Raw genomic sequence first — 12,868 nt, 5'->3', positions numbered from 1 at the left:
AGGCGTTATTTTTTAAAACACCCGCAGGTCCCTCCTCCTGCGTTCGGATTGGCTTTGGGCTATATGCAGGGTTACTTCCTGGTTTAGATAAGCCAGCTCGGGCATTTCCGGTCAACTGTCATTCCTGAAGATGTCAAAGATGTTCGTCAACACAAATGATGATGTACACCGCCTGATTCATTCAAATTCAAAGACTTCATCAAGCAAACGTGAAAAGGGATGTATTATATCCATGACTACGAAGGTAAGTTAGCAAAAGTACACTATAAGTATTTCGTTCTGTAAGCTAGCTATAGACAGCTAACTTAACTAACGTTATCGAACGTAAGTTAGCTACTGTTAAGTTGAAAGACCAACGATAGCTTAATGTTAGCACCGGTAAACAGGATATAACCGCTAAGTTGACAGCATTTAGATATATTGTAGGTGCCAGGTTTGGGTTGATATCTTTTATTTTGAAATTTTTACTTTCAGTTTGTTACGTCACTTGTTGTAGGTGCATATTACCTGTTAGTTTGCGTGTGGTTAGTATGTAGGAAGGGGGTGAATTGCTGGGACGCTCACTTTCTGTTGACCGTTTTCATTTCATTTAGCCAAATTTCACTTCATTGCCCTTTGCTTACTTTACTGTCAACATCCATCATGTTTGTTTCAATGTTACAATAAACCATCAGGATCTGCAGTGGAAACGCGTCAACTTTTATTCCCTCTACTCAGCCTCTTAGCGGTTACTGGCTGCCGCTATATTTAGTCAACAGAAAAGGGCTACTGTTGGATTTTGCATCGTGGATTGGAAAGGATTTCTTCGCACAAACGCATGTGAAATGCTGACGCGCACACTGAATTGATATCGCGCTTCTGTATCCTGACGGCAGAAGAGGTATGTGAGCGGTTTTGTTATGTTTGGCTGCAGCATATTTTATATTGGATGAGAAGACGCTGTTGTCGCCGGCCGTGCAGCGTTTGTGTGCCGCTTATTGCGTGGAATGAAGTGTGCTGCGCCCATTCATGAAATTGTTGGCTTGATCTGGGCGTTGAATACGGTGCTGTTTGGATTACTAGGATTGCGTTGTGTGAGAAATGGACGCAGATGAGGCTGCGCACGCTGCTGTGAGTAGCAAAAGAGAGCCCAAGCTTACAGCAAAAGCCTTGGTGCTTAAAATTGAGGCATTGCAAAAGGATCGCAAGGCTAAGGTGAATCAAATGAAGAGCTTGATTTTATCAATGAAAGATCTAATGGAATGTGACGAAAATGCTTTGCAAGTGTCTTCAATGGTGGGATCTTTGAAATGTTTGAAAGATGATGCTTTTGTGTTGCACAAAGAAGTGCTTCCCTTTCTTCCTCCTGATGAACAAAACAAACAAAACGAGTGGTTTGATACAGTTTCTAAGCACAATGATGGATTTGTGGAAGATGTTGAACGATGGTTGAATGAAGCTAAGAATCTGAGGCAAAATGCTCAAATAACAGAATCAAATTCTACTCTGCGTTATGCAAATCTTTGCCCATCACTTTCTGTCATTCATGATTCAAGAGCAATGGATAATTTGGCTGAACCTCAACTGAGTTGTGATTCTAATATTCCATCTTCAGCTGAACCAGTTTCATCGTCTCATAATATGAATATTTCAAGTAAATATCAGAACTATGATATGGATGAAGGGGATGTGCAGAATCAAATACAGCCAACTGATAGTGTCTCTAACGTGGGCAGGAAAACGACAACAACTCATGGATCTCGAACCAGTCGATCTTCCATTGTATCTGCTCATCTTAAGGTTAAGGTCGAAATGGAAGCCTTGTTGGCACATCAGAAAATGTTATCACGGAAACATATATTGGAGAAGGAAGAGGAGGATTTGAGGAGGAGAAAAGAACAACTGGAACTGGACACTAAAATTGCTGTATCCATGGCCAAGATGAAAGTGTATAGCAACGTGAGATCAGAACAAAGTGATTGGACGAATTCTTCTGATGCCAGTGCATTTTGGGTGAGAAATACTGGAACCAGTTCTCTTAACCCTAATGTGGAACCATTTTTACCTTCAAGTTCACATTCAATGCCACTACAGCCACCTGTATCTTATACACGGGCTCAAGCCGCACCAGATAATCCAATGCGTTTTCCAACTCCGTCAGGTCAACAACAGATTGTAAATTCTAACATAAGGTTGACACATTCTACGTTACCCAGCATCAGTCATGATGGCGGACATGGTCCTGGACTGCAGGGTGCACATAGATCGAGTTTACAGGATGGTTTGGAAGGAGGAAATATCATTAAGCTTATTGACAAGCAAAATGAAATTGCTGCCCTATTAGTTCAGCAACACAACTTATCTTCACTTCCACCAAGGGAGGTCCCATTCTTTGATGGAGATCCATTGCATTATCACAACTTTATACGAACATTCGAAGAGGTGGTTGAAAAGAAAGCAAGTAGCCATGCAGATTGCTTGCATTTCTTGGAGCAGTACACTAGAGGGCAACCTAAGGAGCTTGTTCGAAGCTGTCAATTGATGATTCCTTCGCAAGGGTATATAAATGCTAAGGCCTTGCTTAAGGAGCATTTCGGTAATGAGGTAAGGATAGCCTCAGCTTACATGAAAAGAGCACTCTCATGGCAAATGATAAGATCTGAGGATGCTAAGGCTCTACAAGACTACAGCTTATTTCTTAGGAGTTGCTGCAATGCTATGCAGAATATTTGTTACATGAATGAGTTAAATCTTGCCTCTAATATGCAAATTGTTCTTGCAAAACTTCCTTATAAGCTCAAAGAAAGATGGAGGATTGTAGCATATGATTTACAGGAAAGATGTAACCATCCAGCTTGCTTTTCTGATATTGTGGACTTCATAGAAAGACAGGTGAAAATAGTCACAGATCCGGTATTTGGAAGCATTCAAGATGTTCTGCCTAGTGGAGGTAGAAACCTGAATACCAAATTGCCTCATTTTAAACCTAGAAGTAGTTTTGCCACCACAGTCACTGCAACTGGTGCAAAGGATTGTAGTGGGAAGGCTGTGAAAAAACCTGTCTCTTCTGTGAAGGAGCACATGCATTGGACTTCTGTAAAAGGCTTGTTGAAAGATCTCATGCAGAAAAGATGAATTTTCTGAAGAAAAAGGGGATTTGTTTCGGTTGCTTATGTACAGGACATTTCAGCCGTGATTGTAAAGAGAGAAGCATATGTATGATATGTCAACTCAAACACCCAAGTCTTCATATTTTTCCATCAGAGAATAAGGGCATTCAGTATAAAGATGAGTCCAAGTCAACAGTGGGAAGTGCTTTGGTCTCGCTGCAGTCTAGTGCCCTTACTGGGGCTAGTAAAGAGAATTGTGCATTGTCTATCGTTCCTGTATGTGTGAAATCAAAGAAAGGAAGCAAAGTTGTGACCACCTATGCTTTTCTGGACTCTGGAAGCTCTGCATCTTTCTGCACAGAGAGTTTGATGTCCAAGCTCAATCTCTCGGCAAAGAAAGTTAACATTCTAATGAGAACCATGAGTCAGGACAAATCCATTTGCTGTTATGTTCTGAAGGATCTTGAAGTGTCAGGATTGAATCAAGAGCATTACTGTGCTTTACCAGAGGTATACACTCAGAAGACCATGCCTGTAAGTAAAACCAACATCGCCACACAAAACGATCTTGCTTGTTGGCCTCATTTAAGTCATCTATGTTTGCCTTCAATTGATGCTGATGTGGAGTTGTTGATTGGTGCTAATGTGCCAGAGGCTTTGGAGCCATGGCAGATTATTCGCTGTCAAGACAGTGGCCCATACGCTATTAAGACCATGTTTGGATGGGCAGTTAATGGACCAATCAAGCTGACAGAAAGAGTATGCTGTTAAGGAACATTCTCACATGACTGTTAATAGGATCACAGTTATGAAACTGGATGAGTTATGGGAGCAACAGTTTAAGAGTGACTTTCCTGAATGTGTCGAAGAGGAACTGCAAGGATTGTCAAAGGAAGATCATCAATTCATGGATTTTGTTTCACAGTCAGCAAGACTGACCAATGGGCATTATTCTATTGGTCTTCCACTTAAAAACAAAAGGGTAGTCATGCCGAGGAATAGAGCAATCGTGGAACAACGTGCTCTGAATCTTCAAAGAAGACTTCAAAGAAATGCTTCCTTTCATGCTGACTATACTACCTTTATGGAGAGTGTCATCGCCAAAGGCCATGCTGAAAAGGTTCCCACAGCTGAACTGGAACGACTTGATGGACGTTTATGGTACATACCTCACCATGGTGTGTATCATCCTAAAAAGCAAAAGATAAGAGTGGTATTTGATTGCGGAGCATCATATCAAGGAACATCATTGAATGAGCATCTTTTGCAAGGTCCAGATTTAACAAGTCCACTGGTGAGTGTTCTTGTGCGATTCAGAATGGAGTATGTTGCCATGATGGCTGACATAGAATCGATGTTTCATCAGGTTAAGGTAAATCCTTATGATTGTGATCTCTTGAGGTTTCTTTGGTGGCCTGGAGGAAACATTGATGTGAATCTGGAAGAATACAGAATGGTTGTGCATTTGTTTGGAGCTACGTCATCTCCAAGTTGCTCTAGCTATGCATTGAGAAAGTGTGCAGAGGACCATAAGGATCTGTATGATGCCAAGACCGTGGACATTGTCCTTAATAACTTCTATGTAGATGACTGTCTTGTATCTGTGCCTACAGATTCAGAAGCTGTTCTATTGTATCAGAAGCTACAGAAATGTGCGCTAAAGGTGGATTCCGATTAACCAAATGGATAAGTAACAGCCGCACTGTGTTAAATGCCATCCCTGAGGAAGACAGAGATAAGAAAGTTAAGAACTTGGATTTGGAACATGACATGCTACCTTTGGAAAGAGCATTGGGTGTGCAGTGGTGTGCTGAGTCTGATGTCTTCAAATTCAAGGTGACCATCAAGGATAGACCTCTTACTCGAAGAGGAATTCTTTCTATCATTAGTTCCATCTATGACCCGCTTGGCTTTCTGTCTCCTGTGATTCTACGTGCCAAAATGATACTTCAAGATCTGTGTCGAGAAAAAATTGGATGGGACAGCACTATTCCAACAGTGTACATTCAGCGATGGACGAGTTGGTTGGAGAAACTTCATGAATTGGAGAAATTCAAGGTCCGTAGGTGTTTAAAGCCTGAAAACTTTGGAGAAGCTATATCTGCCCAATTGCATCACTTTTCGGACGCCAGTGAGCAGGGTTATGGCATGGTGTCGTATATACTACTTCATAATGATCGACTACGTGCCCATTCCTTTCTTTTAATGAGTAAGGCAAGAGTGACAACTTTAAAACCTATCACTATCCCTCGTCTGGAGCTCACTGCTGCCACACTTGCTGGTCGCATGGACAAGTTGTGGAAGAGAGAGCTGAAGATGAAACTTCAGGATTCTGTATTATGGACCGACAGCACCTCTGTCCTCAAGTACATCCAAAATGAGACTTCTAGATTCAAATGTTTTGTAGCCAACCGAAGTTGCTGAAATTCAAGTGTTTCTGAAATCAGACAATGGAGGTATGTGAATTCTTCAAACAATCCAGCTGACCTAGCATCCAGAGGTCTACAGGTTGATTCATTCTTAAAGAACCAGATATGGATTTCTGGTCCTCCATTTCTTGTTCAACCACAAGAGTTGTGGCCCATGGATCCTTCTGATGTAGGTGAGATGTCGCCTTGTGACCCAGAAGTTAAAAAGAGTGTTCTGGTGAATGCTGTGCAAGTTCAACAAGAGTATGAGTTTATGCCATACTTTAATTACTACTCTTCATGGATGCGATTGAAAAAGGTGTAGCTTGGATCCTTCGATTCAGGAATATCCTAATTGATCTCAGCAAGGAAAGGAAAAGGTTGATGACTGCTTACTCTGATATGGACAAGTTGCAACGAGAGACTGTTGTTAAGAAAGAGATACGAAAATTCAGATCCAATGTGCCTGCTAAATTGTTGTCTTCAGGTGAGCTGGAAAGAGCTGAATTGGAGATTATCCGTCTTTGCCAAAGGAAGAGATATTCTGAAGAACTGGCTAGTCTGCGGAAAGATGGATTGGTAAAACGGAATCGTGAACTCTATAGACTTAACCCTGTGGTTCACTCCGATGTCATCAGAGTTGGAGGGCGTCTGGACAAGGCTATGATGCCTGAAGAAGTTAAGCATCCGGTAATACTGGCCAAGGATCTACATATATCAGATTTAATTCTGCGGCAAATTCATCATGACATTGGACATTGTGGACGGAATTATATGTTGGCTAATTTGCGGCAGAGATATTGGATCCCTGGTGCTAGCACAGCTATAAGAAGAATTTTGTCCAAGTGTGTGGTCTGCAGACGTCTTCATGGAATCCCGGGTCATCAGCAGATGGCAGATTTGCCACAAGATAGAGTCACACCTGACAAACCACCATTTACGCATGTTGGAGTGGACTGCTTCGGTCCCTTTGAAGTAAAACGGGGAAGGAGCGTTATGGAGTGATATTCACATGTTTGACTGTAAGAGCTGTTCACCTTGAAATAGCAAATTCACTTGATACAGGCTCTTTCATCCATGCATTAAGAAGATTTACTGCACGTCGAGGACAAGTTGTCGAGATTCGTTCAGACAATGGCACAAACTTTGTTGGTGCCCAACGTGAACTGCAGGAGGCTATAAAAAACTGGAATCATAATCAGATCAATTCATTTCTGCTTCACAAAGGAATTAAGTGGAACTTTAATCCCCCGGCTGGTTCGCACTTTGGTGGAATTTGGGAACGGATTATAAGATCAGTAAGGAAGATTTTAAATTCTATCCTTAGAGGACAAAGTTTAGACGAGGAGGGTCTTTACACACTCCTTTGTGAAGTTGAATCAATCCTTAATAATCGTCCAATATCCAGAGCATCTCTGGATGTTAATGATTTGGAAGCCCTAACTCCTAACCATCTTCTCCTCTTGAAAACACAGCCGTCTTTACCACCTGGACTGTTTAAAAGGGATAATCTATATTCACGACGACGTTGGCGACAGATCCAATATATGGCGGATCTATTTTGGAAGAGATGGATCGGGGAGTACCTACTTCAACTACAAGAACGCCAGAAGTGGCTGGTGAAGAAACGCAATTTTCAAGTGGGAGATATTGTGCTTGTAGTGGATGATACTGCCCCAAGGAGCTCATGGATTATGGGCAAGATTATTCAGATCACACAGGATAAAAGGGATTGACACGTCAAGTAAGAATCAAGACCAAGAGTTCCTGCTTGACCAGACCCATTACTAAAGTTTGCCTTCTTCTTGAAACGGAGGACTTCTAACTATTCTATGACCGACTGACTAATTGACTGACTAATTGACTGACTGACTTATGAGAGCTCTCAAATGACTTATCGAAGACTTTGACTAAAGACTGTTTGATTGACATGTTTACTTCAGTTGATTACGGACACTGTTCGCACATTGAAGAATTGGACATTTACACACATTTGTGTATACATTATTTATGAAATAAGATTTAGCGATTTCTATGTATGCAAATAATTACGCAGTGATGTATACTTTGCATGATTGTGTTGTAATTGTTATGATTATTACAGTTTTGGGGTGTAATAATCAGGGGCTGGAGTGTAGGTGCCAGGTTTGGGTTGATGTCTTTTATTTTGAAATTTTTACTTTCAGTTTGTTACGTCACTTGTTGTAGGTGCATATTACCTGTTAGTTTGCGTGTGGTTAGTATGTAGGAAGGGGGTGAGTTGCTGGGACGCTCACTTTCTGTTGACCGTTTTCATTTCATTTAGCCAAATTTCACTTCATTGCCTTTTGCTTACTTTACTGTCAACATCCATCATGTTTGTTTCAATGTTACAATAAACCATCAGGATCTGCAGTGGAAACGCGTCAACTTTTATTCCCTCTACTCAGCCTCTTAGCGGTTACTGGCTGCCGCTATATATATAGATCTGTCTTCCGCTACTCTCCTTGACATAACCTGGCTTGGCACTAGCATAACATTTTGTCTTGCTATGTGGTCCTTGCTTAATTCGTTGCCTCCGTTTCTGACAAGAATGAGGCAGGAGAGGTGTCTGTGAGGCCAAGCTGCTTCAGGTCGATGAGGAAAAAAGAGAGACCACACAACTTGAGTGTTGGGGAATGAGAGCAGGTTCAATAATGTTAATACGTTCTGCTTTCTGGGAATTCCATGTGCCAGTATAAAATAGTCTGGAGAATAGATAGTGACTGTAATACTGTTTGGACCTACAGCCTACTGTTGCACCAACAGAACCGTGCACCAACTAGGGCCTACGCTGTGTGTTTCAAAAAGTATTTTACTCAACAGTACATAGTACACTCTGTTTATTGTGTAGTAGACATCGTGGACACATGTAAAAATTCCCAGAGAGTAGAGGCAGGTAGGTTGCCAGCATTTGACATTGTACACAGTGAGCATGTTTAAAACGCATAATTAGCTACACTGTGACTCCATTTAGTTCTGTTATTAAATATGTATTTCAGTAATCTCAGCCACTCTCAAAATTATTTACCTGAATCTCAAAACACATGAGATACAGTATCAATTGATAATAATAATAATTATTTTTTTTACAGGTTGTTCTCAAAGACTCTTAACCTGTTGAGCTGTTGGCCTGTCATTGCTCATGTGTGGCAGGGCTTGCACTATGCAATCATGTTGCAGCTTTGCTCTACCAGACCTCGCATAACGGCTGTCCCCCTACTCACAGCTGCACAGGGTCTGAGCTGCAGTGGCACAACCTAGCACCCAGGTGATGTTTTCAACATTATGTGTCTCACTTCTTCCTGGTTATGTCACATAAATCACATCAACTTTCAAGGCTCCATGCAGCATCCTTCCTTCTGAAAATGTGATCATATGAGCTAAAATTTGTTTACACAAAGTAAATAAGTTCTTGTACATATTTCTTGACAGGGCTTTAAGCCTGGTCCAACAAATGAGATTGTGGTGTTGTCAGCTAGGCCCAAGGAGAGGATTGGCTGAAGGGATCAGGTAATCTGTAGAAATGGGCAGTATGTCTGCTACATGAATTAAAATATGTACTGGAAATGTAAAATTGTACTTTGTATTTTTAGACTAAAGATGAACCTCTAATTGAACTGAATGTCCATACACAGACACACACACACAACATCCCTGTAGCATAGAGCTACACATCACTGAAGTAGAATTTGACATGAAAAGCATTAATTTATGATAATAACAAACAGTACATACATGCTTGTCTAACTGTTCAGTTGTGTATATTTTCAGAAGTAACTTGTACAACGGGGCCTGTGACCGGTGACCAGTGACCGGACCTGTGACCTTCCAGACATGTCAGTTCTGCGTGTGAATGAGATTTACCGAGGAATGCCAAGGGAAACCGCTCCACCCACAACAACAATGGGAATATATTTATGGAATTGTTTATTCAAAGAATATTCAGAGACGGGAGAGTCATAAAAACAATCAAAAGTTTGATTACTTTTACTCTTACCTACCTATGCTTTTGGCTTGTCAATTTCCATGTTTAACTTTCAGTTTTTTTTACAAAGTTCAAATAGTTTGGTTTTCATTACATTTCTGAGCAGTTTTCATGTGTTCACTATTGTCATCTGCCACAAATATATTCTAATAGAATTCTAGTATACAATGTATACAAATTATTTTATGTAGTTGAACATGTCATCATTAATTTATTAAATTACATATTTTCCTATAAATGTTATTTATGTGAGTGTTTGAGGTTATATCTCATTAGTACCTAAAAATAGTATTGTTTAAATGCTGTTTGTAATGGTCACAATAAAATACACAATGCTTTGGGGAGCCCTTTAAAAAGGCAGTTACAAACAAATGTAGGTTTATTCACTGGAAGCATGAAACTGATCTGAAAAATACAGATCCCTGTATGAAGTTGTAGAGATGTAAATCCATTCTTTATCATTGAACAAAAGCAGTAGCTAACAACAGTAAAATAGTTAAAATACTAAACAGAACTGCGCACTGGTCTTGATGCATCTATTTAGACAAAGCAATTTAACGCAAAAAACTCAAAGTTTGAAAACGAATAGCCGAATTTAATTTAGATGAGGATGAACACTGAGGGACGCAACAGTGCCCAACTGTCGTCCACTCAAAATGCTGAAATTTAAACGTCTTTTTCATTTCGTTCACTTATTTTTATAATCTATTTAAACAAGTGAATAACGAGAAAAAAAAGATTGATATCGCTTTACAGGCTATTTACACTGTCCATCAGAAAATTGAATATGCCGCTACAGCAAGTGACGTTTCACCGGAAGTTTTTGAGCTGGCTTATATTATTCCGGAAGTTGTAATTAACGTTCCATGCATATAGATCAATGGAAGCGGTCTGCGATTGGCCAGTTCAGAAGTCGTTCATATAGTCATCATAGTAACCATAGTAAACAAAGGGAAATCATATCGTATAAGTTGCAGAAAAACAGCCACTAAGTTCGAAGTTCAGTGCTCATTTTAAATGGTTAACATAAGACAAGAGTCAAGACAAAACTATCACATGCATTTAAATAAGTTGTTTAAAGCTTTGTCGATTTAATATTATAATGAGGGAGATGTAACATTGTCAGTTCCAGTGTATGAACGCGCGTGTTTTAACTCTTCTGTCCTAAACAACTAATAGACCAAATTACTATACAGTGTATTCATACAGCTCCATATACGATATGTAACATAATGTCACTTATTTTATTTAACTTCTTATTATTAATGAATTCTACAATTCGTTTTTTAATCATTTAGAACGTTTTACTATAGGTAGAGTGTTTAAACATAAATTAAATTATCAAGATGTGTGTTTGTGCAGCAAACTTAATATCAAGACATAGAAAGTCATGTAAATTACATGTTTATTAAAAGAATAATTTTTCAAATGAACAATTAGAACAAAGTGATAGTTCACCCAAAAATGAAAACTCTCTCATCATTTACTCAGCCTCATGCCCAGATGTGTATTATTTTCTTTCTTCAGCAGAACACAAATTAAGATTTATAGAAGAATATCTCAGTTCTGTAGGTCTTTACAATGCAAGTGAATGGTGACCAAATCTGAGAAGGTCTCCAGTGGTTTAATCCATATTTTCAGAAGCAATATGATAGGTGTGGGTGAGAAACAGATCAATATTTAAGTCCATGTTTTTTTTTTTGTTTTTTTTTTTTTTACTAAAGTGAAAGTAAACATGTAGATTTACGGTAGAAAAAGGACTAAACATGTTTCTCTGTTTCTAGGAATATGGTAAGACATAATTGAAATTTGTATATTTCTTAGCTCATAGAAAAGTGAGAAATACACTGTGAACTGTGAATTAAAAATGTTGCTTTCCAACCTTGCTGCCTTATAATTATATATATGATATAATGCATCTGACTCCATATAATATTCAGTCAATTCAAGTTCTGCTTTAGATTGAATACAATTACCTTGAAATATTTTCTGTTCCAAGGGTGGCTATGTGCTTACCATAAATTCACTGTAATTAGCAATATTACAGTCAGGACTTTGAAATCTAATTTGATCTAATTTAATTTTGCTGCCTGGCTTCAAATATAAGCTTCCACCCCAATGGAAATGTACAATTGTTTAATTTTACAATTTTTTTTTTTAAATCAGATAAATGGGTGATTCTGTAGCTATAGGCACTTGACCTGATAATTTTGTCTTCTTTCTGTCTAAAACTGAATTACTTCACATTCAGTCTCCAAGCAGAGTTTCTTTTCCACAGCATTCTCAGAAAAGTCTGAAAGTTAAATAGTAAAAAAAACAAAAACATTCTCTCATGGGTTACCAATATCAAGGTGGTTACCTTGATATTTAATATTTTTATTTTTGGAAAATTGATTTGTCAATTTTTTATTTATATTTTTAATAATACAATTCGGATTCATATCACTCATTATTGTTCAGAATAAAGTGATATGTCACATATAACGAATTATTTTCTTTTGGGAATGGGAGACTAAAGCTTAATGTTATTAATTTACATTAAATATAAAAAAAAAAATGTATGCTAGTTTGTGGGGGGTGGCTAACGCATTCTGTAGCCTCTGTTTATAATGCTGATTAGTTTATCATATTTAACACCGAGTCTGATGGCTTCATTTGAGTTTTTACGTGAAGTTTGTAAAAGGTGGCCGAAAATAGGAGTTTTATCCGTTTTACTTATGCGCTTGCGTTGATGACGCGTACACTCGTTTCCATAGATACGTAACGACAACAAAAGCGCCGGATCGTCCTCCCGGTAAGATTAACTTGTTATGCTAAAACAAAACAAAAAAATCATGCTCTTAGACACTTTAAAATGAGTAGAAATAGTAATTTTCATTATTCAATAATAATCTAATTGCACGAGATTCGAAGAAACAAACTGAACAATAATAACATAAAGGATAATTACAAAATGAATGTAATATTGATTTTGAAAATATAAAATTAAAATTAAATATAAAATACAAATATTAAAGTGTCAATTATTAACTGACTTTTGTTAACTTGTGTGTCATATGTCTGTACTTTTCTAACCTATATTATATGTGATTTCCTCTTTTATTTATTTACTTTCAGCTCTCTGTTATAATGTCATATTTTGAGCATCAGCATCCAACAACTCCATGTGCAAATCCTGGAAACCCAGTTTTTTCCTGCATGCTAAAACCAGGATCTTACACATCAGCTGAAGATCCAGCTCTGGCCACATATCAGAACCTCATGTATAAAACCACATCCGGCGACTACGGTGTCCGACCGCCCACATTTGAATCCTCACCCTGTTCCTATCATCCCATTTCGCAGACTTTCTCACAGCATCTTGG

At 38.7% G+C, this 12,868-nt stretch overlaps 1 long non-coding RNA gene across 3 annotated transcripts; it reads left to right on the top strand.

The window, feature by feature from the left end:
* The first annotated feature begins 96 nt into the window (after window positions 1–96).
* Window positions 97–12,569, top strand: LOC127623192 (uncharacterized). Of its 3 annotated transcripts, none has more exons than XR_007968034.1 (4): window positions 97–244; window positions 8,611–8,786; window positions 8,951–9,028; window positions 9,290–12,569. It is a non-coding gene; the product is annotated as an uncharacterized LOC127623192 (long non-coding RNA). The 3 variants fall into 3 exon arrangements; XR_007968036.1 differs by lacking the exon at window positions 97–244 and adding an exon at window positions 798–880; XR_007968035.1 differs by lacking the exon at window positions 97–244 and adding an exon at window positions 8,230–8,414.
* Window positions 12,570–12,868: the final 299 nt, after the last annotated feature.

Source organism: Xyrauchen texanus, chromosome 29 (assembly GCF_025860055.1).
Source record: "Xyrauchen texanus isolate HMW12.3.18 chromosome 29, RBS_HiC_50CHRs, whole genome shotgun sequence".
Classification (NCBI taxonomy): Eukaryota; Metazoa; Chordata; class Actinopteri; order Cypriniformes; family Catostomidae; genus Xyrauchen; species Xyrauchen texanus.
This window is presented reverse-complemented; position numbering and strand designations above follow the sequence as displayed.